Genomic DNA, 27652 nt, shown 5'->3' on the forward strand with positions numbered 1-27652 from the left:
CCTTTTTCATCAGCAGATTTTTTTGCAGTGTTCACATGCATCTCTCTATTAACACATGTGCATGCACACACACGTGTGCTTGCACACTCCTACAATTAAATATAATTTCCTGAGCAATGATCTCTTCACGTGTCTAAGCAGGGATAAGTTGGTCTGAGATAGAACTATCTCCTTTTTGACAAGCTGTCCCACAGAACTCTGATTAGCCACATGACACTTCAGAGGAGCTCCAATGCTTCTGCTTTCATTGAACCACCAGTAAAATTTCTAAAGTCCCAATGGACTTTGCAGAAGGTTCATGTTTTGGCAACAAGGGATGTTTTTGTAACTCTCAAAAATCAGGTTGTTTTCTTGTATGAATCAGCAGTTACTATGAGACTCACTGCTCCTTTATCCACGTCCAGTAAAATCAATTTATGAAAGTGTTTTGCCATGCTTACCCTCTACTAATGACCAGACTTAACATCTGTTATGATCAGTGGAGAGGCTCCCAGGGACTGAAAAAAATTTGGGTTTAAGAGCTCTGTTTAAAGACTTTACATTGTGAAGTCATTTGTCAGTGATCTGGAATCGCTGAATTAAAAGTGACCAAAGAGATTGGTGCTGTCCAGAAACAAGTGATACTGGATTATAAACTTGGCAGACTTTTTTGAGAACATTTGTTCAATCAGCTATAAAGTTATGCCAACCAGATCTATATAGAAAAATTTAATACAGAACATTTTGTTAGAAAAAGAGGATTCAAGGCAAGTGACTTTTTTTACCCTCAAAGTGACATGAACATGATTAGGTTTCCTGTAAAATGAGAAAATGTTTAAATAAATTATTTTTAGACTTTAAGGCAGATGCTACTTAGTACTGATTGAAACATTCTGCATCATCCCAAATTACAACTTTGCATTTTGTTACAAAAACAATGAATAAATGAAAAGCAATAGAACATTTTAACCAATGCCACATTATAATCTGTCAGCAGATTATGTATGACTATTTTTGGCATGTGTTGATATAATATAAGAAACTACAAAATTAAAAAATTATCTTTTAAAAAAACCAAAAAACTCAAAAGTTTCCAAACAAAAACAGTTTTTTTTAAAAAGTCATTTTTCAAATTCTATTTTTTAAGAATAAGAAGAAAAAAATTGTTATTTTCCCATAGGTCAGAAATTTATCATTTTGGCCAGATTAGGCATTTTAATTTTGGAATTTATATAGCTGAATATTTTCATGCTTGATATTTGAAGATGCCAGAGAGGAGTTATGAAGAATGCTACCTCAATCTACTACTGGTGTCTTATGATTGTGTTTTCAGGAAAAAAAAAAAGGAAAAAATTAAAAAAAAAAGATTAATTTAAAGCATATTTTAGAAGTAAGGAAATTTAACAACAGTCTCCCACTTGAAGGGAGAGCATAAACTAACAGCAAATCTTTATCAAGGTAAGGAACAAGTCTACTGCTATGAGCTGAAGTGCTGAAACCACTGAGGGGGAGTATGTTAGCATCTGTGGATATTATTTTTCTGTCTCCACCATCAAAAAGATATCTACTTAACTGGGTTGCCAATACAAAGCCAAGCAGCCATGAGCCAGCTGTACACAGCTGCATGCATTCCTCCTGCAGAGCCATCTGCAGATTTTGCCTCAAATCCTGTGTTGGCTCCAAAGGTTTTGGTGCCCTTGGGGAACTGGGGAATTTCTGTGCCTCCAAGCACAAGTTTACTTATTCAGGCACAAAACACTGTTCTGTCACCAAAATATTTCTGCCTTCCATGCCTTCCTGTCTTACAAACATTAATTGATTTTCTTCAGTGGTGTTGTTTTGTTGGGTTTTGTTTTTTTTTTTCATTGAAAATCCCAAGCAATTTATGAGTATGCATAGCTTCTATTCTCTCATTTGTCACCTTCCCAATGCTGCTTATATTTTGGAGAATGTGTGTTGTCAGATACAAGAGTTCTGGGTCAAAAGCTTTCCACTTCTCACTCACTTGGAAACAAGAGTCTTACCCATTTATGCTGATTTTATCATTTTGGATAGAGTTTTCAAAAGTGCCCTCCCTCCAACTTTTTTGCAGGAGATGCTAATGCGGCTCCTCAAAATAACAGTTCTGTCACCTAGGATGACAAATCTTCACCCACCATGAGACATGTTGATAACAATAACAACATCCCATTGACTACATCATAAATGTCCTGTAAATTTGCCATGGACTTGCCATCTAAGATAGAAGAATCCACTCACCTGCCTTTTGCTGTAAGAGCAATGGCTATGAATTTAATCCTCTGATCTTGGAAAGGAACTGTAGGAAGGACTTCCAAAGATCATATAGCCTTTCCTCATCTCTCCAGGCAGGATCAATAACTTTATATCATCTCATAGATAGAACAGAGATAGGATCATTAACTTCCATTATTCTTAAACATCTTAAAGGACTTTTTGTGAACTGCGTTGTAGGCAGGCAAACCTGCTAAGAATTAGTACAGCTCTCAGTTTCAAAAAAAATGTTATCAATTGGATGTAATATTGTTCCATGTTTGTACACAAGAAGTTTTACACAAAGAATAACAGAAAATTTAAGGAGTATTTTCTCCACACATAGATAAATTTCACAGTTTTTCATTCTAAGTATTTATAGGGATTAAGCGGTTTTGAGAGCATAGCTGACAAATATTTTTCTGAAGTACATTTAAAAATATTCATAATGATTAGGGAATAAATAGATGTATTTCTAACATTCATTGGTCCCTGGATCAACAACTCACCAGGGAAAAGAGCAGAGAAACATGAAAGCTTATTCAAGAAAGTTGCAGGGGGAGAGAAAAAAAACCTTAATGAATATCTAGTGCAGTTGAAGATGTTACAAGGATAAAAATCACCTAATTAAAAGATAATCTCTCTTACTTTGTAGTATTGGAGCAATAAATGACTGCAGAGATTGAGTAATCAACAAAGCTAAAATGGTTTCTTTAAACAATCTTCAAACTTGTTTAGCATGCTTGTGACAACACAAGGAAGATTACTCCAAACTCTCTGGTGATGTAAATAAAAACAACTCCATTGATGTTGTTTGGAATGGCACCCTGTATGTCAGCACATATCTTAACCTAGTTTTCTTTACTCCCTTTTGAGGGAACTTACTTATTTTGCAATGCCATCCTGGTGATTGCATGCTGGATATTCGAGAGCCTGGTGGAGGAGGAGCTGAAGTGGTGCAGTTATCAGGTACTGAATGAAATTCCAGCCCCACAACTCCATAGTGAAACTTCAGAGACCAGATTCCTCACATCAGATGCACAGGATTCATTGGCCTCTTTGTGAAGGGATGGAGCTCATACCTGTGTGCTTACAGAGACACTTCTAAATTAATAACAGAGGCTTGATTTTCCAGCAGGGAGCACTCACACCTCCAATTAAAATACCAAATATCTGTGAAAATTTGAAAAGCATTTATGTCATTATTTTAAGAAATTTCTTCAAGGAATCCAGAAATCAAAATGCTGACCTCTGCCTTCCTGAGTCAAATGGTTGTTACATACTGGTGGGAAATAATGGTATTATACAGAAAATACCTTATCTTCAGAGGTAAAAAAGCCCAGAAACCAGTGGGTTTCCATCTTTCATTTCTTAATTGAGGTGGGCGTATGCTAAAACATTAAATATCCCTTCAACCAGTTCTCTGAATTCAAAATTTGGAGGTTCAGTCTGCCTCGTTACCATAGAATTCAGCATTGCATATTTTTTCCTTTATTTTCCTAACTAATCTAGACTTCTTTGCTCATCAAGGACTTGAAGTCACTTAATTATCCTGTGTTTTACTCTGGGTGTAGACTTATTGACATTTTACTGGCCATAGGTAGTGCTGCCATATTTGTCCTATAGATGATTAGAGATTATTCTATCAGATTGCCATATCCTATTTTTATAAAGGGTCCTTTTTTAAATCATCTACACTATACAAGGAGATAGTCTTTGATTTAAATGCTAAAAAAATGACATGGTTTAAACAAACAAAAAACTGTCGATATAAAAAGTTCATAAAGATGAAAGTTCAGAGACTAAAACTCTGTTTGTGAGCCAGAGAGTGGGAAGGCAAAACTCGTATTCTGTCTCCTGTTCAGTGTGTATTTACTTTAAATCTAACTTCAAGGTAGAAACTAAAGTCTCCTGGAAAGAGTAAAGAAAATATCTCTGTGTACTGCTTTCCAATTGAGTTTCCTTTAAGCAGGCACTGCTACAGGTGCCAACAGTGTGTGTAACTCATGTTGAATAAGGTCTGTGTGAGCCTTAGCTGCGATCAGCAAATTCATTTAAGCACTCAGGTTAATATTAAGCTCAGTCATTAGCAGAGGAAAATGCACTCCCAGAGACTCATTTCTTTGAACAAATGAGTTATGCAAGTAAATAGCATTTCAGCTATTTATATTATTCTATAAATTGCATCTTGGCTACACCTTTTGCATGGAAATGGGAGTACATAAGGAAAGATTTACCACTGTGTTTTATATTAATTGAACACTTTCTGGTAATTATAGACATCAGGATGTTCCCATGGAAACAATGGAAGAATCAATATGTTGGAATATGTCATAATAGGGATGTAGAACCATAAATATGGTAAAAATCACAACCAAGTTCCTTACTTGGTGTTCCTTTATTCCAAGTATGGTCTTTAACTTTTTTGGAGTATTATTTTCACCTGAAATATCTCAGGCTTAACAAGAAGACAGTGTGTTGGAGATAAGCCCTATAAAAACAGTAAGTTATGCCTTAAGTTACTTTTCAGTTACAGTTTGGATTTACCAATCAATACAAATAATTCCTTTGAGATTCCTAGCACTCACGCTGACTTCTTAAAACACATTCCAAACTCTAAGCACTCTCACAGTTAAAAAAAAATTACTTGAGTGCATTATTCAACAAATTTTCTAGCATGATATTCTTAAACTTCACCTCAAAGAAGCAAAAAGGAAAAAATGAGAGAAGGCACAAGATTCCTGTTGCTTACACTTGCAGGTGACAGAACAAGAATTCATGGACTTCTTGTGGAATGAGGTGAGAAAGCAGTGACCACAACACTGAGATTTCCCAACAGAAATCATTCCAAGAAACTTAAAGCCCTCCCACCTGACTTTAAGATTTTTTTGTTATTTTTTGGTGGAGGTTCTTATTTATGAAGAAGTTGAAACACCTGATATAACTTATGAATTTTTTTTCCTTAAATTTCCTCAGGTATTAAGAAAATATTAGGCAAGCACAGAGCTTTTTGTTTTTTTCTTTAACTTAGTGGAGCAGTAACCTGGCTCACTGGATTTAGATAATCTGAAGATATAAAAGAAAAGCCTGAGATTGGAAACTGAGGCACAGTCAAACCCTAGGAAAAAACTTGAGTTAAACCATATGCTTTTCTTACAGTTAAAGTCTCAGTGCAAAAGGGAAGTTCCCATTTATAAACACATGGCTTTTAAGCAAGTAAAGAATGGGATAGCATGTGCACCAAACAGCAATTTAATTAAAAGGATACTCTTTAGCATTTTAAAATACAGAAGCAAACTTTTGAAGGGGTACAACTGCCAAAACAAACAAATGAAAGGAACCATAAACCTGGCAGTGAATCAATGAATTATTTCCTGCAAAAATGTGATAATTCTTTTGTTGTGTGCAGTGTTATCTTTAAGTATCAACAACAGTGAATGCTATTACAGATGCAAAAGCTAGGCATGGTGGGCTGCCTATGGGAATATGATCAGATCAGAAGGTTGAAGCTAGTCCATACTAATGACAGTTATTTAAACAACCTTGTGTGAGCTTATTCTTTTAAATTAGCTTTTGACCACAGTCAGATGAAGACCAAAGTTTCTGGTAGAGCTTAATTTTGTTAAGATGGATATGGACAGACAAAGAAAAAGGAAAGAAAACTGACAGTTTCCCTTGGAAATTGTGAAATCTGCAAAGCATGTGACTGAGAGGCCCAGAAGAATAATTCAGGTATACCTGGTCTTGTGGCCAATGTACCTTGTGGCCACTTGACCAAACGGCCCTGGACATAATCATGTCCCTGATGGATTCTCTTTCAATATTCCTACTGAGGATAAAAGAGTTATGATTTCACCCTACTCGTGAATGTTAGCTGTCTGGAAATAAATAGCTTTCTGCATAAGTTTTATGTTTGTTTTTCTTTGAAGGAAGCATTATTTTTTTTGAGTAGCATTAACAAACACAAGGGCAGTAAGTTTCAGTAGTTTGAAAACTTTGACTCTTGCTACATATTCTACTTAGAAATACAAACTCCTGCAGACCTTTCCAACAAGTCCTCTAATCCCTCTGCTCCCTCCACTGGCTTCCCACAGAACTCTGCATTCGTCTGAAGGTCTTTATTCACAAAGCCTTGGATCATATTATTAAAAGATCAATGAAATAGCAGTTCCTGGACTGCCCTTGGCAACTTCATGCCCCTGGCTGACGGGGTTTCTCCACGAGGAAAATGTGCAGTTGTCATTTCTATAGAGAAGGGAACTTCATACAAAACTAATGCAAACAGAGCCAAACGAGCCTCAGTTCACCATCTTCTCTTCCTCATTAACCTCACCTTTTGTAATGCATGTGCACACACACACACACATACACACATCCACAGAAATCTTTCTGTGGATTGAAGTTTAGCAAATATAAAACAAGGCACTCAACTTTAGAAACTCATCTGTCCAGAAGAAGCGGTATATGCTGCAGTATTTTCCTTTTACACTCTATTACAAAACACACAGTATAATGCAAGTTGGTAATAAATATGGCATGAGAGCCTGCACAGAAGAAAGTAAAGGAAGACCAGGTGAAAAGAGATCAGTCAGCTGGTCTGCTCCAGTGAAAAGTCCAAATAAAGATGAACAAGTATTTTTACAGTAGGCCCAATCCTGACTACAGTGAAGTAAATATTTCCAACTCAGAATCCTTCCTGAAAGAAACATCTTGGATGCCCTTCATCTTCCAAGATTGTGTACAACAGTCAGTAATCAAGCATATTCTGTCTGCTATTGAGAAGAGGTTTTAGCAGACAACTCCACACAGAAAAGGTTAAGCTTTGTGGATAAAACCAGGTTTGCTGTACCAAACAATAGGATCAGACCCTGGCATACAAAATGAGCATCCAAATTGTTGACCAGGGTAAATATTCTACCTTGTCTCAATGGAAACTAGCAGTGCTGTGAGCTTCAGGGGCCACTGGTTCTAATTGAGCTTGTCTCAATAGTTTCCTCCTCCTTGTAAGCAGCTGGACAAAAGGAGAATTAATGCCTAAATCCATCTGTATTAGTTCAGTATTGGGAAGGGCAGTTTCCATAAAGCCATGGGACAGACCTTTGGGAGTAGGCAGGATGCTATAACAGACAGTGTGCTGAAGGTAAGACACAGAGACCTGGAGTCAGAAAAGGAGTTGGTTTTGTGGCTACAGGCCTGAATGAAGTCATGTCTTAGCTGAAAAGTTTATGTGCAGCCTTGCTGTTTTTGCCATCTCCACTTAAAGTGAAAAGAATTGGTATACTTACTGTGTTCTAATAACTAATAGTTAAGGCTTCACCCGTGGTCCATGCTTATATGGCCCAAATCTCATGTAGATTTTGACGTAGGCTTGATTTGGCACATTTAAAACATCTCGTTCAATTCAAGGGTTTGATTGACAGTGCCTGGAGCTCAAAGCATCTGTGTGTCTGTAAGGACTTGGTGCAGCACATTCTCAGGACAAGAGCTGCCCCTCCCACCATGCTTGGACAGCACCTAGCCCAGGGAGTCATGCCATTACAGTGGAATTAAAGCAATGATGTGCAACACCAGGAATTGCTCTGAGTTTGCCTTCCAGTAAGAAACTGACCCCATCTCAAGTTCCCAGCATTATCATAGAGCAATGGAATGGGATTATTGTTTCCTCTAATTTGAAAATTGATGGTAAGACCCAAATGCCCCTACTCAAACTCATTTTGATAGGTACTGCATGGCAAAGAATAATTTTCATTTCTTCTCCAAACAATTAATCATCGCTGTTGGTGGCATAGGCACTAACCACTACCATCAGCTGAAAAGTTTATTATGGATTGCTTCTTGAAATAAAACATAACTTTTATTGGAAGTTTAAAGATAAATAAAAACAGCTGAAGGGAAAATACTATTAAATACTCTGATGAGCCCCATGATGTTCCACTTAAATAAAATTCCTCTTGCCTCATTTTAAGGGCTCTTGTCTGCTGTGTTAAAGTTAGCATTTCTTTCATGTGGGACAAGTGAAGCTGAAAAGGGAATTTACTTAAAACTGTGTCTGAAATTGCAGCTTACAGGAGCTTATGGTCAGTGCAGTTCCAGGAATCCTTCAGTCTCTCTGTAATGGATGGTCCTTCAACTTATGCTTCTCCTATTACTTTTATGTAGCTTTCTAATTAGACATTTTAGCTGTTTGCTTTCTGTGGACAGACAGAAAGCCAAATATTCATAGTCCTCTCATCTTTGAAAGTGACACTGCTCCATTGTGAGGACTGGGTTTAAATTATTAACAGAAGATAAGCTCACATACTCAAATAAAGGTTGGCTGAGACCAGCAGTGGGATAAGAGCACAAGAAACAGCTCATGCCAGAATACCCCACATTTTCTGCACCCTGCAATGGGGTCACATTTCTGCCTGCAAGAACAGCTACTTGGAATTGAGGAATCACCCAGAGAGGCCAGAAACAAAGAAACTCGAATGAAGCTATTTGGCAGGAGCACACAAATGGGGAGAGAATTTACAGGGTACAGATCACATCTCATCATGTAATGCATCCAGTGTTATAAAAGGTTCAGTTTTCCTGTTTTTTGAAGATACCCTGAAGACCAGTTTTGCCTTTTTATGCGGAGAGCAAGCCCAAGAGATCAACTTCTGGCATGGCCAAAGTGCACAGGCTGGAGCATCTGTGACCCTGCAGGCAGAATCAACAGCTGTGTCCAACCTGGTGGGGTTGAGCAGAGGATGGGATGCAGAGCATGCCACACTTACAGCTCACTTGATGTGTCCCTCCAGGAAAAATTTAAACCACCTCTCAGGAAGGGCAATTATACCTCACAGTGAAATGTACTAGAAGCCCAAAGGATAATGAAGTTGTGCATCTCCTCACTTCCCACTCAAGGGAAAAACCTCACCCTGAGCCTTGGAGGATGTTCAAATTTCAGAAGCTGCCCTGAATCTCAGAGTAATTAATAGCTTCAACTGGAAGAAAGTTTTTTTTTTGATCTCAGAACACTGCCTCTATGCATTTTCTCTATAAAGACAAAATTGAAGTTAGTTTGTTAAAACCAGCATAGATTTTTGTCATCTTTCTTTGTATGATGGTGTGTTTAAAAGAACTCAGGTAAATTTCATGTCTGTATGGAATATTTACTGCTTCATAAAGGACTGATTACACTTGTCAATAAGAAGCTAAGACTCCTTCAGGCTGTCTGCAGTTCCCAGGTGGGTGGGGAACTGCAGTTTGCACCGATGTCCTGATGAGTGAAAAACACAGCCTGGATCCATGTTGTTTAAAAGAGTTCCCAGACTTGGGTTGTCTTCTTCACAAAGTAGCTGTGCTAATATTTCACAGCTCCTTGCTCTCTTTTGGTGCAGGCTGCAGAAACTGGGGGGTACTGAAGCATCTGACCATGCTAGTAGGATTCAGAAATTTGGGTGACAGCTGAGAAATGGGATGGCTGGCTGAAATGCAATTTCTTGGATAGTCTTTGGATAGTTTGTTGTGTTTCTCCTATTTCTATTAGTCTTCTTCTGGGAAGTCCAGCTACATGACCTTCCCAAGCAGCATTAACTGGATTTCTTGGGAAGAAATAAGTAGAAAGAACAGAGAGCAGACACTTAAAAAAAAATCCCAACATAAAAATAAATAAACACCTCTCCCCCACAGAAACCAAAAATTAAAACAAAAAATAAAAAAAATCCAAAACTAAAAACTAAAATCACTCTTTGTTTTTTTTTTATTTAAGTCATAATTAATTTGTCAGTAATTCTTCTGAATTATTTTCTTTATGTTTCCAATTTTGGATATTGAGGATTTACTGGAAAATTTCTATGAATTTGTTTATCATTACTGTGATACCTTGGTTACTACAAATAATGACATTAATAATTTGATGCTGAATCCTTTCACCAACTTCTGCTACTCAAATTTCACTTTAAGGGGAATTCTAGGTTACCACTTTAGCATTTTTTAAAAGAATAAATAAGTGAATAAAACTGAAGATAAACGAATCTGTAATAGAAAAACCATCAAAATAAACACAAACATTTCAGGGCTGGATTTTTCTTGTTTTAATTTATAGCTCCCATTATGCTCCCAAACATTATTGAGACTTTTTCCCTGAAGATGGTCTGTGTTCAACTTTCAGAAAACATATATTTTTCTTATAAACTAAAAATTGCTGTTAAATTTCCTATAAAGTCAGTGCAAAAATGAAACTTTCAAGTTTTACAAATCTTCACCATTATTTCCCCAAAGCATTAATTTTTACAAATATTTTATTGGATCTTATATTACACACCTCAATTTCTGTTTTTTTTAATACAGTGCCTTGAAGCTCAGATTTTTTTTAAGGGGCTTCTATCCATGAATAATGGCAGCAATTTAAAGCCTCTTCTGTAGGGATTAAATTTCAAAGCCATTGAAATCATATAGGAAATGCCAGTACACTTTGTAGGGAAGTGGGGAGGGGGTTACTATAAGGCTGGTAAGGAACTTGAGTGAAATCTCAGTTTTATTGTAAAGGGTGCAGGCTTTCCCCTGAAATTCTAGATTCCAGAAGTCTAATCACTATCATTGTCTTTATGTACAAGGAGATGAGTTTAACTTTCTGATAAAACTATCACAATATAAAGATTTATTTAAAAAGCATATTTGCCACCATATATCCATAGGGAAAGGAGTTTGCAAGTTGTTTCTTCTCCTAACTGTGACACCAAAGAACAATAACACTCTTCTCAAAACCCTAAAAAGTTGTCAGTGAAAGAGTAGCACCACGGCTCTACCATAAAAAAAAATTAGTATGGAAAGAAGCAATGTAAAATGTCTCTGACTAGAAATGGAAGATATACTTTTGTTATGCATTGAGAAACACAGGAGTGAGGCTCCTGAAGGACATGGGTTTCAACAGACTTCAGTGAGAGTGAGAAGAGCATGAATAAAGAGTTCAAGACTGGGCCTTGCTCTCTGAAGGAAGAGAGCAGTACAAATGTGTGTCCCCATTAGATGCACTGTACACAAAGAGAGGAGTAAGAGTTATAAGAGTAGCCTGCTCTCCTCCTCTCTCAGCTGTGGGATCAGAGAGGTCAGAGCCTCCCTGTTTGCTGTGAACAATGCCTTGGAGCAGCAGTCAGGAATCTGTCACTCCAGAGCCACATGCTGCTCTTTGGAAGCAAAATCTTTCCAGCCTCTGGCATCAGAGCACTTGGGAAAGAATTGGAGTGGGGGTGGGAGTGGGTAAGCAGGAAAAAAAGAAAAAAAACCCAAAAACCAACAAACTAAAAGGACATAAAAAGACAGAAAGAAAGGGAGAAGAGCAGTCACCATCTTTGGTAGTGATTCATTACATTTCTTCTTTGGTACCATCTTCTATAGAAACTGGAGTTCCTCAGAATAGAGCTAATAACCAAGTGGAACTGATCACAAGCAACATTTTGTTCCTCTGCCTGAAGTGCACATGTTTTCAATTCACTTGATAGCTGTGATTGATGCCACCAAAGAAACATGCTCAGAATACTGTCCTTAAAATAATAATCACTTGGTAGCAAAACGCATTTTCATAGCTGGTTCTTCAGAACAAGTCAAGTAAATGGTAAGTTTCAACACTGTTTTTAGCTGTGAACTCCTTAAGACCACTGAGACACTCTCAGAAGTTGAGAGAAGAGAATGGACAAGAAAAAGGCCAGAGAAAAGGCCAGAGTGAAGTAGCTTTAAGACACCTTCAAGCCATTCATCACACTGTAAGCGAGATCCCAGCCAGGTGCTTTTACAAAAGCCCAGTTCCTGCCTTTATTTCTGAGGGTGTATGGCCTTATTCAATGGATTTATGTAGTTTAAAGAAGAGCAGAAATGGCTCCCAAAGAGACTGAACTGTGCACAGACCTTCTTGCTAGTGGCAGCGAGCCAGTCACAGTGCACAGAGAGAGGTGTTATTTACCATATTTGAATCCTGATTTGGTTTCCGGCACTCACTTCATCCAAAGTTTGGGGGGTGGTCGGGTGCTAATTGTTGGTGCCAGCTGATTTCAAAGAAATTTAAAAAAATGGCTAGACAGACATTTGGCAACAAAGGTCGTTGACTTTCGGCTGCCTTAAAGAGTGATGCATCTGCTTTGTTTGACTGCCAATAGATAAGGTGCATATGAAATTCCCCTTGTAAATTAGCAAGATAAAAGTGATTCTTGGCTCCTTGGATTGATCCTTTTTCCAGTGTTTTAATCATGTTGAAGGCACACCCCTATTTTGAAGTTGGTAGAGAGCTGTGCTGCCCAGGGAAAAGCCCCAGGAATAATTCCTACCTCTTCCTTCCTGGGCGAGAGTCCAGGCTGCTCTCTTCTATCTGCTTCCTGCAGTTTGTCCGTGGAGTATCCGGTAGTCCAAAGGCAGACAGATTAAGCAGTTTTTGCATGGTTGGAAACGCAGGGATTTTTATTCTCATCAGGATTCACTTTTTATCATCCTTTACCCCACGAAGACCACTATCTGCCCCACATCCTAACAATATGTCAGACCACGTTCTGGTCATAAGACAGCTGAAAGTGTCATTTGTTTAACTAATGTGAGGACTGTAATGCGAAAATACAATCCATACTTACTGTACACTCTCAGGAAAGGGAGCATTGCAAAGTACAGTCTGAAGTGGATAGAGAACTATATACAGCATATAAAGCCAAATTTATCTGAAGATGTCCTTAATTTGCCAACACTATTTGGCACACTTGATTCTAAGCTAAGATGACTAGAACTCCCAGTTAAAAAAATGATTTGCAATTGAAATATGAGAAAATAGTTTTTTTAATGCCAAGGAAAGTGGTCTGCTAACATTATTTATTTCAGGTCTGAAGTTTCTCATGAATGAAAGAAAGAAAGAAAGAGAGAGAGAGAGAAAGAGAGAAAGAGTGAAAGAGAGAAAGGGAGAGAGAAAGAAAGAGAAAGAGAGAGAGAGAGAAAGAAAGAAAGAGAAAGAAAGAGAGAGGGAAAGAAAAAGAGAGAAAGAGAGAAAGAGAGAGAGATAGAGAGAGAAAAAGAAAGAAAGAAAGAAAGAAAGAAAGAAAGAAAGAAAGAAAGAAAGAAAGAAAGAAAGAAAGAAAGAAAGAAAGAAAGAAAGAAAGAAAGAAAGAAAGAAAGAAAGAAAGAAAGAAAGAAAGAAAGAAAGAAAGAAAGAAAGAAAGAAAGAAAGAAAGAAAGAAAGAAAGAAAGAAAGAAAGAAAGAAAGAAAGGAAAGAAAGAGAAAAAGAAAAAGGAGAGGGGGATTTTTTTTTATGTGTTTGCCTTCACGGCTTTGGAGTGCTCACTAATTCCATCTGTCCACAACAGAGCCATCGGAACGGCGAGAAAAAGCATTTCCATATGTGCAAATTAGCATCCAGCCTCTCTTAATCTGTGCAGTGCTCCTCTGAAGTAGATGGCGCGGATGGCTGCCAAACCCACTAATGGCATTCAAATAAAGGACTTTATTTGCTTTAGCTGCCACTTTTCTTTTTCTTTTCTTTTCTTTTTCTTTTTTTTTTTTTTTAAGATAGAGAATGCGTTCCCCCTCTTATTTTATTTTTGTTCTGATATTGTCACTTTGTACTTCAACCATGAAATAAAAAGAAGGCTCTGCGCAGCTCTCTAATGGGATCCGTTTTCTCCTACAGATGCATTCTTTTACTTTCTAATGAAATCTCACCATTATTTATTACACTATAATCAACACCTAAAGTATATTATTCCCACTCCCAGCCAGCTTGTCTTTCCCAAAGAACTTTTTCCTCTTTTCTCTGCTTTCCACCAGCAGAGACAGGGCTGAGATGAGAGACATTTTGCTTGGGATCCTGCCCGTGCTGTGAGTTCATATGAAAAGGAATCTGTTTGTTTGCTTGTTTGCTTGCTCCTCAGATTGTTTTTCAAGGTCTGGCACACACACAGTTGCAGCCGCGGACACTGAGAAGTTCCAGCCGTATCCTATTCAGGGTCGCTGTCCCGACGGGTGCCTCTGCACCCAGCAAGGGCTACCATTTGGAGCATGTTTTGAATTTTGAACCGCTTGATTGAGTTAATGGAAAACAAAGGAAATTATTTAATCCTAAGAAAAATGCAGCCCTTGTAGCAAAAGTATCCCTCTGAATATACTAAATCAGTCTTTACTTTCGCCCGTCAATATTTGTCCTACTTCTGGCAAGGGTTAGGTAACCACACCTGAGGCCTTGTGATCTGAGATCTTGCTGAAAATACTATGGTTGCTAATCCTGACTTGACTAGTGGTGCCAGCAATAAAACCACAGTCTCTAGTGTGTAGCAGACTCCATATGTTAGCCCCCTAGTCTGCTAAGTCACCACGCCAGCCTAAATTTGAAACATTTCTAAAGTGTTATACAATGTTGTAATAATGTTTTTACAAAACAAAGACTGAGTTACTGGAAGCCATATTCATCCAATCAGCATCTTATTGAAAGAGGAATCTTGATGGTAGCAGTGGTGACACAAACTATATATAAAAAAAATTTAAAAATAAAAAATAAAAATTGTGTTGAAGTCTTTAAAAGGGGGCATTGACCTGTTGGGGAATGGAATCTGGAAGAACTACTGTAGAAAAAGAAAGTCTCGGCTGAATGTTATCTCACTTTCCTGTGGAAGAGTGCACCCAAAAAGCCTCAAGCTGAGAATGCAGTAGACTTAATTAAAAAGTTCCTAATTGCTAAAATGCTGCTTATAAAAACAGGAATGGACACTGCTAATTGCATACTGAGCAGTGTCTGCCCAAACAGAAAACCTTCACATGAGCAGAACTCTCTCAAAATACTGTTGCTGCTGCATGTTACTGAGTGTTTCCCATATAGGGGAGAGAAAAAAACCAAAACCCACAAACCAAACTGATTACAGATTGAGTCTGCACCCTGCAACTTATGTCTACATCATGAATGATAATCAGAGGGCACAAATCTAACCTGTTACAAGGTTTCTGTATGATTCCAATCCTACAAATATTTCAGCATGTATTCAAAACTGATGCCTTTAATGATGTTAGTTATGTACTTACATGAGAAGATGATGGAAAAACAATAACTCATGTCATATAAAACTCCATATATGTTACATTATTTTTTTAATGTTTCCAAATCTTTGGAGCACAAAAATCTTGAGTCACAATGTCAGAGATGAAATGAAAAGGTCGCCACACTAAGTACCAAGAAGCTAAATAGACAACATAAATAATTTAAAAAGTTTTATATAACTTTTATATACAATACTAATACTTCTACAAATAAAAGACAAGAATCATTAACTGTGTTTAATATACTTTGGCTGTTTTTCTCCCTGTTTACTCCAAGAATAGGTACTTTGTTCAATAGTTTGTTCACCACAGAAATTGGTGTTCTAGAGGTGTTCTCAAGTATTTCTAGAACACATTCCTTTTTATTTATTTTTCAGTAATACTTGCACCAGAAATTTGATTTTTATTACTCACTTGTACAAGAATACTAATTATTTTAAAGAGTCCAGGACACCATTTTTTTGGGCATTATGCAGAGGTTGACTAGAACTTAGTTTTTGATTTAAGGGGATTACAGTCTTAGATGTCAAGACAAAGAGCTAACAAGCATTGTAAAAGCAATGTTCCAGTAATCAGGACAAAGAAACAATTCCTTGTGATTTCAGTAGTGATTTCACTACTGAGCAATTGAGCACACAATGAAAATACTGAGGATCACTTGAAGTAAATGATGCTTAATTGCAGGGGAAAAATTATCAAATTATCTTACTTGCTATGAATCACTCATTAATCTTTATTTGCATTTCTTATGGAAAAGAACCTTAACTACCTGATCTGCATGTGCAAATAATAATTATTATTAAATAGTGAAAGTAGTGCAATTATTAAATAATGCAACAATATCAATCATTACTCTTATTAATAATAAATTATAATAAGTCTCTTAGAACTGGGCATGGTCCCAAGCTGCAATATGCAAACACAGATTTGAAACATCTGCTTAGACTTGGAGTTGGGGTTCATACCCTATCAGTCACTGAGTCACAGTTCAGAATACAAATTCTTTGGCATTTTGGACTTTAACCTCTCCTTTGCACTTGTTCTTCCCCTGGTCCATTACTAGGTCTGAAATCAAAAATGAGAAACTGCTCAGAAATCACGGAGACTCAAACTCAGTCTCTTTTTTAATCAGTTAAACAATGAGTAATTTGGGTGTAATGACCCTCATTTTACAGTTTTCCTTTTAACTAAGGAAAAGAAGGCTGGGAGAAAAAGCAACGGAAAGTCAGTGACAGAACTGTTCTGAGTCTCAGAATCTCTTACTTCTTTCTGTGCTCTTTTTGCTGATGTAAATTTAGCTGACAACATAAACCAGTAGGAAACTTTATCTTCAGAATAGTTACAAGAAAAGTATTTTGTTTCCAGGAAATAAAGAGCATTCTCATGGCAACAAAATACAAATTCTGACATACTTAATCATATATGCTTTATATGTTATCTTTCTGAAGAATCACAAGATGACATATAAATTTGGTGTAGTTAGATAATGGCATTAACATGTTGCCTGAGTCTGTTCTAAAAGCAAGATCTACACAGGTTTTGAGACTGTAAAAGTACTTTAAAACTATTTGGAAATGTACTTGATTGAAACTGCTTGAAAATATTTTGAAATTTCTGTCTGATTTCAGCAAAATCAGTTGCCTAACTTATCATGTAAATTTGATGGTTAAGTAGTTTTGTTTGATAGGATTGTGACTATTCAGGGCAAGAGTCAATGAAGGGGAGGATTAGTAAGTAGCAGTGTATAACTTCTAATTTTACACATTGAAACATACTTTCTCATGGTGCATTTTCTGCTTTACCAAAACATCCTCTTTTTGACATAACACCCACAAAGTCTGGTGCAGAGACATTTTCTACAGAGCACAAGTCAGATGAAAACAAAACAATGTCAGAACTTCACCTGTGCATGGGTGGAAACACAAGTGGCTTTTCCTGTTTGAAATAAAACTTATTTGTCATAACTTTGGCCTTCCTCCCAAGTGAAACTGATACAAATTTTGTTAGCACTAATGTCTCTGCAGCGTGCACATCCAACTGCACACACATTGACACACACAGACAGTCATGCACAGATGAACAATGGCAACAAGAGAAAAAAAAGAGAAAAAAAAAATTAAAAAATGCAACTCTCATTTTAAATCCAAGTCTCAGACTCCAGTGGAGCTGGGCTAATTTACACCAGCTGAGAATGCTCTTCTATTTATTTTAGAAAAGATGCAATTTTGTCCTAACAAGCAGTTTGCAAGGCCTACTTGATTGATTTAGTTAACTCTGGCTTTATTACAGCTTAATGTGTTCACATCACTATTGTTAAAGTTGTTTCAGCACTTCTATTATTACTGCCTAGTTTTTGGCATTTGAAAGTTTATAATAATAATAACAACAGTATTTTGTACTTTTATAGCATCTTCCTTCTGAGGAACTCGAAGAGCTTTGCAAACAATAATTACTCCTTACAACCCCTTGGTATAGCAGATTATATTGCAGCACATTTTACTGGCAGTTCAGATTCTGATCTCAGTTCACATCAGTGCACATGCAAACTATCTACACTACAAATGTGGTTTAGATTCCTTATAAAATAAAAACAAAAGCAGACTGCCCTATTCAAGACCTGCTGCTACCCCAGAAAAAATCTGCACAGTCCTGATTCCCTCTCCTCAGCAACAATATTTAAAACATTGGGTTTGCTTCAAAACCTGTGCTGCTCTCTGGTCACTGCAGCAGCAAAGGCTTGAGGAAACTGCCTTAAGCAGGTAATGAGACAATCCCTTTTACAAAGAAAACTTCTCCTGGCTCCACAGAATCATCTCTTCCTATCTCTACTGGGGTCTGTACTGTAAGGGAAAAAAAAATCCTGTTGAGCAATCTGGAGCAAGATGCTTGTTATTTTTAGCAGAATTAAGAGAGATTCTGAAGCTACTCTCTTTTACACTGGTGAACAAGCTAGTCCTATATTTAGTGTTTGGGACTAAGGAATACACAGCTAAGCATGCTCCACTTTGAAACACAATCATGAGAAAATAAGACCCCCTCTGGTAATACATGAACTGGTAAAAAGTCTGGATTTGGTCTAAATATTTGCATTCTATTTCTTCGAAGACATTTTAAAAAGTGAATCAAAGGGAAAAAAAGGTTTTTTAAAAAGTGCAAGCAAAAAGTGCTTAGCACTGATGTTTTTTCATTCACTAATGCAAACCACAACAACCAAATAACAAACACAAAAAAGAATTGTAGCACAATAAAAGCTTTGAATTTACGTACCCTGAATGAGAAATGTGAATAAATTAATTTCTTTGAGTTAAACTGTGAAAATGAACTAGTTGGAAATTATTTTAAATTATTGACACATATACTTTAACTTTGAAAGCTTTTTTTAAAATTTAGATTCAACTAATGCCAAGTAACATTTTTTGGAACAAAAAATGCAAATTTCAAAGAATACTCTTCATTTTATGAATAGTTCAGGTCCACTGAAAAGTGCATATTTCTGTCAAAAGAAGAGTTAATCAAAAAGAAGCCTTCTGTTCTGAATAGAGTGAGATCTTATCACTTTCATCATTATAAGAAACATGTACACAATTCAAGATGAACTTTCTACTGTTTCACCCCTTATAAGAAAAGTATTTACAAAAAGGAAAAAGATTCATTAGATAATTTGTCAGAGCACAGATTTGCCCTGCATGGCCTTGACCAAGCTGTGACAATAGCGGTGGAGTCCTCTACTATTAAAACTGGTACTAGACAAGAACTTCAAGTGCATCAACACTTTTCAATGGCAAGCAAAAAAAAAAATGCAAATACTCTCCTGCCCTTTTTTTCAGCAATCTGACAGCAGACAATAATTCAATTAACCGTCCTACCATCCCCACTACCACTGGAAAGAAAACATCTTTGTCAGGCTGCTAAAAAAAAATGAGGTTTTATGAAGTAAAAGCTTTAACACAAGGGAAAGCTTCAGTGCTGAAACCAATGGATATTCTGTCCTTGATTTCAAGAGCTCCTGAATCAGCCATCCTAGAACACAGAACAAAATGTTGGCTCTCAAAAAAGCAAGCAGAAATTTTTCATTTCCATCCAAGAAATTGGATTTTTGGCTTTTGGCTTCATCTTAGAGAGAAGCACAAGGATGATTCTATGGCTCTACAGAATTTTGAAGATACCTCAAAGCAATCAATATTTGAAAAATCAATCAATATAATGATCTAGGTGTTGGACATTGCAAGAACATTTTCAGATCTAGGAAAGTGAAATGGACAGCTGACTAGAAACAGTGGGGAATATTTGCTAAAACCTGAGGACACAGAACTCTATGAGTAGTGTTGATTATCTGTAATTATAATTGCTTCCAATTTACTTACAATTGCCTCCTCTGAATATGGCCCACAGAAAAAGACCTGAAATCAGTACTAAAGTCTTTGGTAATCAATTACTTTTTGGAGTTAAACTTCACAGACAAATATGTTAAAAAAGCCAAAACCAAAACAAAACAAAAAAAACAAATGGAAAATCCACAAAGAAACAAAGAAAAAAATGCATAGTTAATCTTTTGGATTAATCTATTTTGTACTCCAAGTTTTGAGTTAAGTGTTAATATTATTATAGTCTGGAAGAAAAATAACATCATTGAGGCTTCAAAATGTTTGTGTTTACACGCTCAAAGAGAGTTACAGTGCATTCAATTCAGAAAAAACACAGAGCAATCTTAACTCTATCACTTCTGACTGGAGTGCAAAACTCAAATCAATTACTCATAAACATTTGTGATAAGATTAATTTATTTTTTTTTCTTAAACAAAGAGGATAAATTAAAAGAATCAGCTTATTCCTTCCTACTCTGTAGTGACAAGATTAAAAATTAAATTTATACATATTTCATTTCTACATAATAAAGCCTTTTGCAAAAAGAAAAAAATACCACAGTTCATCTAATTAAATCAAAGAAAATTGCCTGCAGCGATGCTACAGTATTACAATTAGATGTCTGCCAAAACCAGCCGTTTGAATTCTTAAACACCACTCCAGACTTAAATACAAAACACAGCTTTCATCCTTTTCTGTGATATCACCAAAATGAGGGGTTTTTTCATCACTATTACGTCAGCCTGGAATGCCTTACCAGACTCATTACATATTTGCTTCTGCCTCACAGAAATGTTGTGTGCAATAAACGCAGAATACTTTTGCTTTGTTCGCTGTAGGTCTACACATGAATTTTGGTAATAATGTTATGGAAATGAAATAACAGTTTAAAAAAAAAAGATCTACATTAAAAATTCAAGTTTTGTGTAATTAGTGTAATTTATGTAACGCTTAAATAGTCTTTGGAACTAGATATGAAAAAATAAAAACCCAAACACAACCCCTACAAGTAGTTGAAGATGATTATTTACAAAAACTGAGGCTATCCACATTTACTATTCTTGCACAGCCTGATTAGTAACTCTAATTTAGCATATATTTCGATACATCCAGATCCCAAAGGCCCACACCAAATGCTCAGCTCACACCCCAACTTCATCTGTGATCTTGCACAAGTCCCAATATTTTTTCATGTTTGTAAAATGGGAGAATAATACTTCCTACCTGACAGGGCTGTTGTCAGGTTAAAGTCCACAGAAGAGTATCAGACACAGAGATACTGGATGTAATAAGGGACAGAGAAAGAGACAGGCTGAAAACAGTGAAGACTGGATAAATAAGTTGCTATGCTACAGTAAAAGGCAATTCATTTAAGCATCGTTCAGTGAAAGCAGAGTTGAGTTACAAGATACTGCTGACTGACAGATGCAAAAATGTACTCCAAAAGCACTAAGCTAAGTTTCAGCAAAATTATTAACCTCCCATTTAAAAAAAAAACCACTCATATCTGCAAAGCTTTGTGGAGTATAGACAGTGAAGTAACGAAGATAATCCATGGCTGATCACTAAGTTCGCATGCTCTAGGACCTTCCTATGTGATCATATTTTACATGTAGCTAGGAATACTACAGCAATGTTCACCTTGTCATCTTCTGTTTCCCTTGTGTTTTCCGGGTTCTTATGCTCCATGAAGTATGTCTGTAATCTCTGCTGAACTCTCCCAGGTCACATACAGGCCTACTCCCTTTAGATTCTTCCAGTTGACTCAACTGAGCCTCAACCTTTGCATGCTGAAGTAAAATTGTATCCAGCCCTCCAGGGAAGGTTCCCATTCACCATCTGATGATACCACTTCCACTGATCTGTGTTGGAGGAAAATGCTCATACTACAGTTTCATGCTTGCCTGAACAAAAATTGGTGCCATGTACAGGCTCAGAATAAAGAGAGTTTTGCAAACCACTTGGTATCAACACATATGTTTCTGAAGTATTTCTCTAGATATGAGACAGATGTTCCATACTCTGTCCACTTACCTTCCACTATCCTCCCTAGGATAAAAGACGTTTGAGGTGAAAAAAATCTAAATAAACCCACAAAAAAAACCACAAAAAACCAACCAAACAACAAAAATAATGCAAAAATCTCTGGAGAAATTGATTTTATTTTATTTTTTTCTGAACCAGATGCCCCAGGCAAGTGACCAATACTCCGGTCAAGTGAACAACTCCTCTCAAATGACTCAGTCAGATAGAATCTTCTTGCTTCATTTTGTCCCCTGCTGCTACTGTCTCACATGGGATTACATGCACTACAAATGCCTGGGGGATCTAAACTAAAGTTTAAGAACAGACAGGATGTGCAGGCAGAATGCACAGCATTGGGCACATTATAATAGCATGTTTAAATGAGACCTAGATGCCATCATGCCTAGCAAGTGATCAAAGACGTTGTCTCAGGCTGGACAATTAGAGACTAATAATAAGTGATAATATTAAGGTTTCATTATTTAACTTCTATTTTTTATATTTTTCGCTCATACCTTATGTTCACACATAAAGCAATATGTAAATTCTTTGACTGCACTGATGAGAATGTTAGGACTAATTAAAATTCACTATGAATAATTAGATAAATGTTGTCAAATAGCCCAAGACCAATCATGAGCCTTAGCATGGGATACTAATTGCAGAAAATGATGGCACAAGGAAGGATGGGAGTTGTAGGATACAGTCCGCAATAAAAGTGGACACCTGCATTTCAATTAGTAATCAATAGGACACTTTCAGAAATCCATTACTCTTGACATTGTCATGAAAGCTCATTATCTAATTCACCACCTAAAGCCACTCAGTCTCTACATGAGGTGTTTTCCCAGAGGGATTCATCCAGTAGGTTTGCTTACAATACAGCCCACAGATCTGACTCTGACCAAAACGTGACTGGAAGGCAATAAAACTTCCTATTACAATCCCAGAGGACAAGTGTTTGAAAGTCAGGTTGAATTCCTTTCTCCGATTCCTGTCTGAGAGTCAATTCCTGATTGCAGTATTTGTACATTTCTGTAGGGCCTCATGTTTCTTCATGCCTGTGGCAATGAACCTTTGCAGTACAAGCTTTCAGTGGTATACCAATATCCAGGTAGGTCAGCTGAACATGCTCAACTTTGACAAAAGGTCCATATCCCATTTGGTATGCTGTTTCATCACACTGTCCAATTCATCACCACTCATGACTGAAAATTTTAGCAGACATTTCCAGCAAACAAGCAAAAACTGGTGAAATAAATCATCAATATTTGTTTACTTTGTTCCATTTTTTGCCATCCCCCAGCATTTGAAAATCCATTACTAACAGAGAGGATGAAAAATAGCAAATTCCACTCAAGAGACACAGGAAAAAATTTATACAATACACTTGTAGAGAATTATGCTTTTTCACCTGCCTATTTTTTATGTTCCTCCAATGTTGAGAGAAGCTAACATAGAGTACTATAATTCACATCCTCATTATCATTTATGTAGAAAATGTGAAAGCAAGATTTTAGTGTTAGAACAAATATTTTGTAGCTGGCATTTTACTATTACGTTGTGCTTGTGGGAAAGTTTACAAGATTTCAGATTTTGAACTATATTTACCAAATTTTGTACTAACTACTGAAACTCAGTAGCTTTTTGAGAACTTAGAGTAGCTTATAGGAGTTTCTAAAAATTGAAAGTGTCTGTGATTTAGTTGATGGCAATCGTTGTGGCTATCTATTCAGGACCAGAGAACATTTTTTTTGCAAATGACATATTCAGAATACACAATGTCATTATGCCACTGAATTCTTCTATTTCCTGGACTGTGGACAAGGTTAGTCTAGGAATGGGTATCAAAAGAAAATATCTGTTGCCAGAACTTTTGACACAGGTACAGAAACCTCTCTCTTCTTTTCAGGGCTTCAAATGCTTGCTTTTTAGAATAAAAGCTCAGATATACACTAGCAGCCTGTTGGTCACTAACAAAAATTTTCTAAATGAAATTACATCACATAACAATAAAACATTTCCAGCTACCTATGCTCATAGAAGCGCACTTTATGGACCAAGCAAGTCTTTTCTGAAAAATCTTTGTCTTTCACAGAGTTGCCAGTCAAACTGTCAAAAATTTGCCCTATGCATTTCTTCAAGGAAAAGTGTATTTCTATGCCCTTCCCAGCTTTGTGTGCATAGCTGGAGAACCCTACCATCGATTGTAGAGTACAGTTCCCAGTGGAAAGTCCCTACCATTCTGACAGAAGGTTGTGTGCTGGTCTTGGCTGGGGGAGAGATAATCTCTGCAGTTGCCAGCTTCAGTTAAACTGCGACAGGTTGTTCAAGAGCAGTACCAGACATGAACAAGACACACGCTGCAATTTACAAAAGCAGAGCATTTGGGGGTAAGTATAATACTTGCAGAGACTGAACAATAACAGAAGTAAAAGTGAACCATGTTGTTATGTAATAAAGCTTAGCCCTTTTCATGAGTTAAGGATTACTACTTACACATTAAAAATAGAGAAGACCACAGAGACCACTAAAGCTGGGATTAGAACGCGTAAAGCCCTGAATCCCAGATCTTGCCTTCAACCACTAAACCACATCTTCTATAGTTAGACCTTTTTTTGAGTCATGGAGCTGCTTATTACTCAACATTCTGCAAGTATTTAAGCACCCTGCTGAATCAAGACCACCTCCTGGAGACTAGAGCCTGCAGTTCTTACTCAGGCATTTAGCATCTGTAATCACACAACTGGAAACTACAGCAAAGCACACCCTTTTTCTGCCCTGGAAAAATAAAGTAATCAGTTCCTTCAGAGTTCATTGCTTCGTTTTCTCATGCATCACTCCAGTCTTAAGCCCTAATAACTCCACTGGACTCACAATGATTCCACCGAAGTGGTCACAGTGTAACAAAATCAGGCATAAAGTCAAATAGATTTGCACCCTTGATAAAAATATCATACTTTCTTATCATAAGCAGCTGTGTTTGCTAACGCTGTCACCACCCTGCTGCTAACAGAGATGTGTATTGCTACATTTCAGAGGTGCATAATCTCACTGAGAACCTGGCCATGCAGTTCTTTTTCATTTGACTGTATTTGATTTGCAAGAAATAATATATTAACTTGCCTTAAATAATTATCCACAAGCTGGAACCTGGTCCTGAGACTTTGATATATGAGTTTCTAGTCATGTTAGAGTCAGGCTATAATTTTTCATCTGGAGGATATCTTTACTATGCAAGCTTGATGAACAGGTTATTTTATGTTAGATCTTCAATGAATGCCCATCGCTGGCTTTAAAGCAAAAAATCAAGAAAATGTATTGGGTCATGTAGACTCTGTCTTTCACACTTCCATTTACCCAAGAGCCTTTTGAAGTTCTCTGTGTCTTCTCAGGCAAATGCATATATTGGAGCAAGATGAGGGGTATTTGGTAAACACGTATGTAATGACTTTTGTAAGATCCAGTCACCTGCATATTCATCTGCACCAGCTTGCTAGCCTTCTGTTCTCTTGAGTACTGTCCACAGGATGTATCACACTAAGAAGGCCAAAAAAGTTGCATTTTAAATGCTTCTGCCTCTTGCTCGGTGGTAAGCAAGATTAAATCCCACTTTTTTCTAAGTCATTTTAGTTTGTGTGAGAGATAGATTTAATTTAATATGGATGGCTGCAGAGACAGTATTTTGCCATACAACCATTTAACTTGTTCAACATATTATCCCAGTATTCAAGGCCAAAAGGTGGTTGCCAGGTAGCTCATTCTTGCATCATAGATAGAATTGCAATGGAGCCTGTAAGAGAAAAGGTCATAAAAAACTCTTATATATTAAAGATCTTCCAGTTAATCACCCTCTTAGTTGCCCTCTAAGATGCTGTTCTGCCATCTCCCCATTAACCCATTGCAGCTGAAATTTACAGGTAAGCTCAAAATATGTACCTCTGAGGACTTGTGTAGAAGATCCCAAAATGTTTGATGAAGGGGTGAGAAGCCTGAAAAGAATCAGTGTAAATGAAGAGCAATCACTCTAGTACATTCTGTTTTTTTCCTAAATTTAAGGAAGTCATTCTTTGCTCAGCATCTTTGGTTCAAGCTGTTGAGGGAAAGGTAAGCAGTAGACCCCTGAGATGAGCAGATGGATGGAAGGAATTGAGTTGCTCCAGGTCAACTGCAGATACACAGTTCTCTGATGTGTGGGACCTTGTCCACTGGCCCCTCATTTATCTTCCCATTCCCTAAAACTGGTCTGGCTCTCAGATACTTTTGATAACACAGCCATCATGATTCACTCCATACTTTGCCATGCAAGCTCTTCAGAGAAAGAAAGCAGAGGAAAAAAGGGGAAATGCTTCCATCAAGTCTATTTTCCTGCCGACAGCATCTCTGCCTGAAGTTCACCCTGCAGCCACCATGGCAAGGAGGTGACTGACTGTGTGTTATTATGGCATTGCTCTTAAGCCAGGAAGCTCCCAGTCCCTGCCCCGGCCCTGAGGCAGTGTCAGGGTAGTTTTGCACTTACCACTGTCCATCTGGGGCAAATAGAATCAGAGATAATCACAATAAAAGTCTAAAAGTCTGGATGAGCAACTGTCCCATTCTCTGCTGAACTCTGAGCTCACACAAGATCTGCCATTGACTTTGGTGCTTCTAAAGGGTAACAGTCTTGTGCACCCTTGGGCCTGGTAAGTTCTCTCAAGTATCAAAGAAGAAAATCAGGCACAGGAAGAGGACATCTGAATTTGTCATCTGCCTCACAAAATAAAATGAGGCAGCAGCTGAACTCTTGTAAGATTCTAAACAGGGTGTCATCCTTTTCTAAACACACAATAAATACATGGCACCAACCCCACCCACACAGACAGACACACACTTGATCCGTGAGCAGTTTTTAAAATTTGGGTGGTAGAAACGTTTGTCACACCCACAAGCTATATCTGAAAGAGGGGAATGGGAGAAAAGCCATCCATTTTGGCTTCATGCAAAATTATCAGCTTCTTGGATTTGTGCCAGCTCAGTCAGCTTATAATAATAACTGGCTCTGGGCCAAGGTTTTTTGAGAGAGAGAGAGAGCATGCTGCTTTCTCTTTCCTCAAAAATATTTGTTAATAATCTCTATATTACTCATAATCTTTATAGCTTAATTAAATAAAAATATCTATTTTAACTTCTGAAAACTGGAGGAGAGATTAAATTATTGGGAGCCTGGATTCAGTCTGGATTTCAAACACAAGACATCACGGGAACTGTTTGTACCTGGCTTTTTGGATAAGGCCCCTGCTACCCCAAAACCTGAACACAAACACTCACTGATTGTGAATGGCCTGAAAACAAGGAAAAGGATGATAACCTACAATGAAAGCCTAGTGTTATATTGAACCATATCTTGAACCTTGATCTGTTATTTCTGAAGATATACCACAGTGTCTCTACATGGCATGGTAAACTCTGAGAGGACTGACTTTATCTAAATGGCAGAGCTGTGATGATGCCTGATGTGACATCTTCCTAATTTTAGGATGAATCCAGTCAAACTACATTTTAAATAGAGAAGCAAAAATTTCTCTAATTCAAAGAATGTGTAAGAACTGTCAGGTCTCACTTCCCTAAATTCCATTTCTTTTGGTGTCTTTTTTTGGTTGTATTATTATTATTATTATTATTATTATTATTATTATTATTATTATTATTACCATTAATATCATTATTATCATTATCATTATTATAACTCCTAGGGATGACCCTCTGTGATTGCATAAAAAGACCCTCCTTCATCTGAGGTGCAACCACAAATAACAGTAAGCACAGAAAAACAGAAAGCATGTTTCATGCCTTTTGAACATAAGATACAGCAAAAAGGAAAAGAACATATAATGAAGAGGATTCCCTTAAGTTACAGCAAGAACTCCAATGTTAATGAAATGGTAAATAAGCTTGCTCAATATTTTTATTAATGTCTTAAAATTTGTTCCTTTTTCAGCTTAGCCA

At 37.1% G+C, this 27652-nt stretch overlaps 1 long non-coding RNA gene across 1 annotated transcript in view; it reads right to left on the reverse strand.

Annotated features, from left to right (window-relative positions):
- Positions 1–20973, reverse strand: part of LOC143694262 (uncharacterized) — a 153691-nt gene extending 132718 nt beyond the window's left edge. Inside the window, exon 1 of the long non-coding RNA XR_013182606.1 lies at positions 20867–20973. This is a non-coding gene — a long non-coding RNA (uncharacterized LOC143694262). The remainder of the gene's footprint in view (positions 1–20866) is intronic.
- Positions 20974–27652: the final 6679 nt, after the last annotated feature.

Source organism: Agelaius phoeniceus, chromosome 6, assembly GCF_051311805.1.
Source record: "Agelaius phoeniceus isolate bAgePho1 chromosome 6, bAgePho1.hap1, whole genome shotgun sequence".
Classification (NCBI taxonomy): Eukaryota; Metazoa; Chordata; class Aves; order Passeriformes; family Icteridae; genus Agelaius; species Agelaius phoeniceus.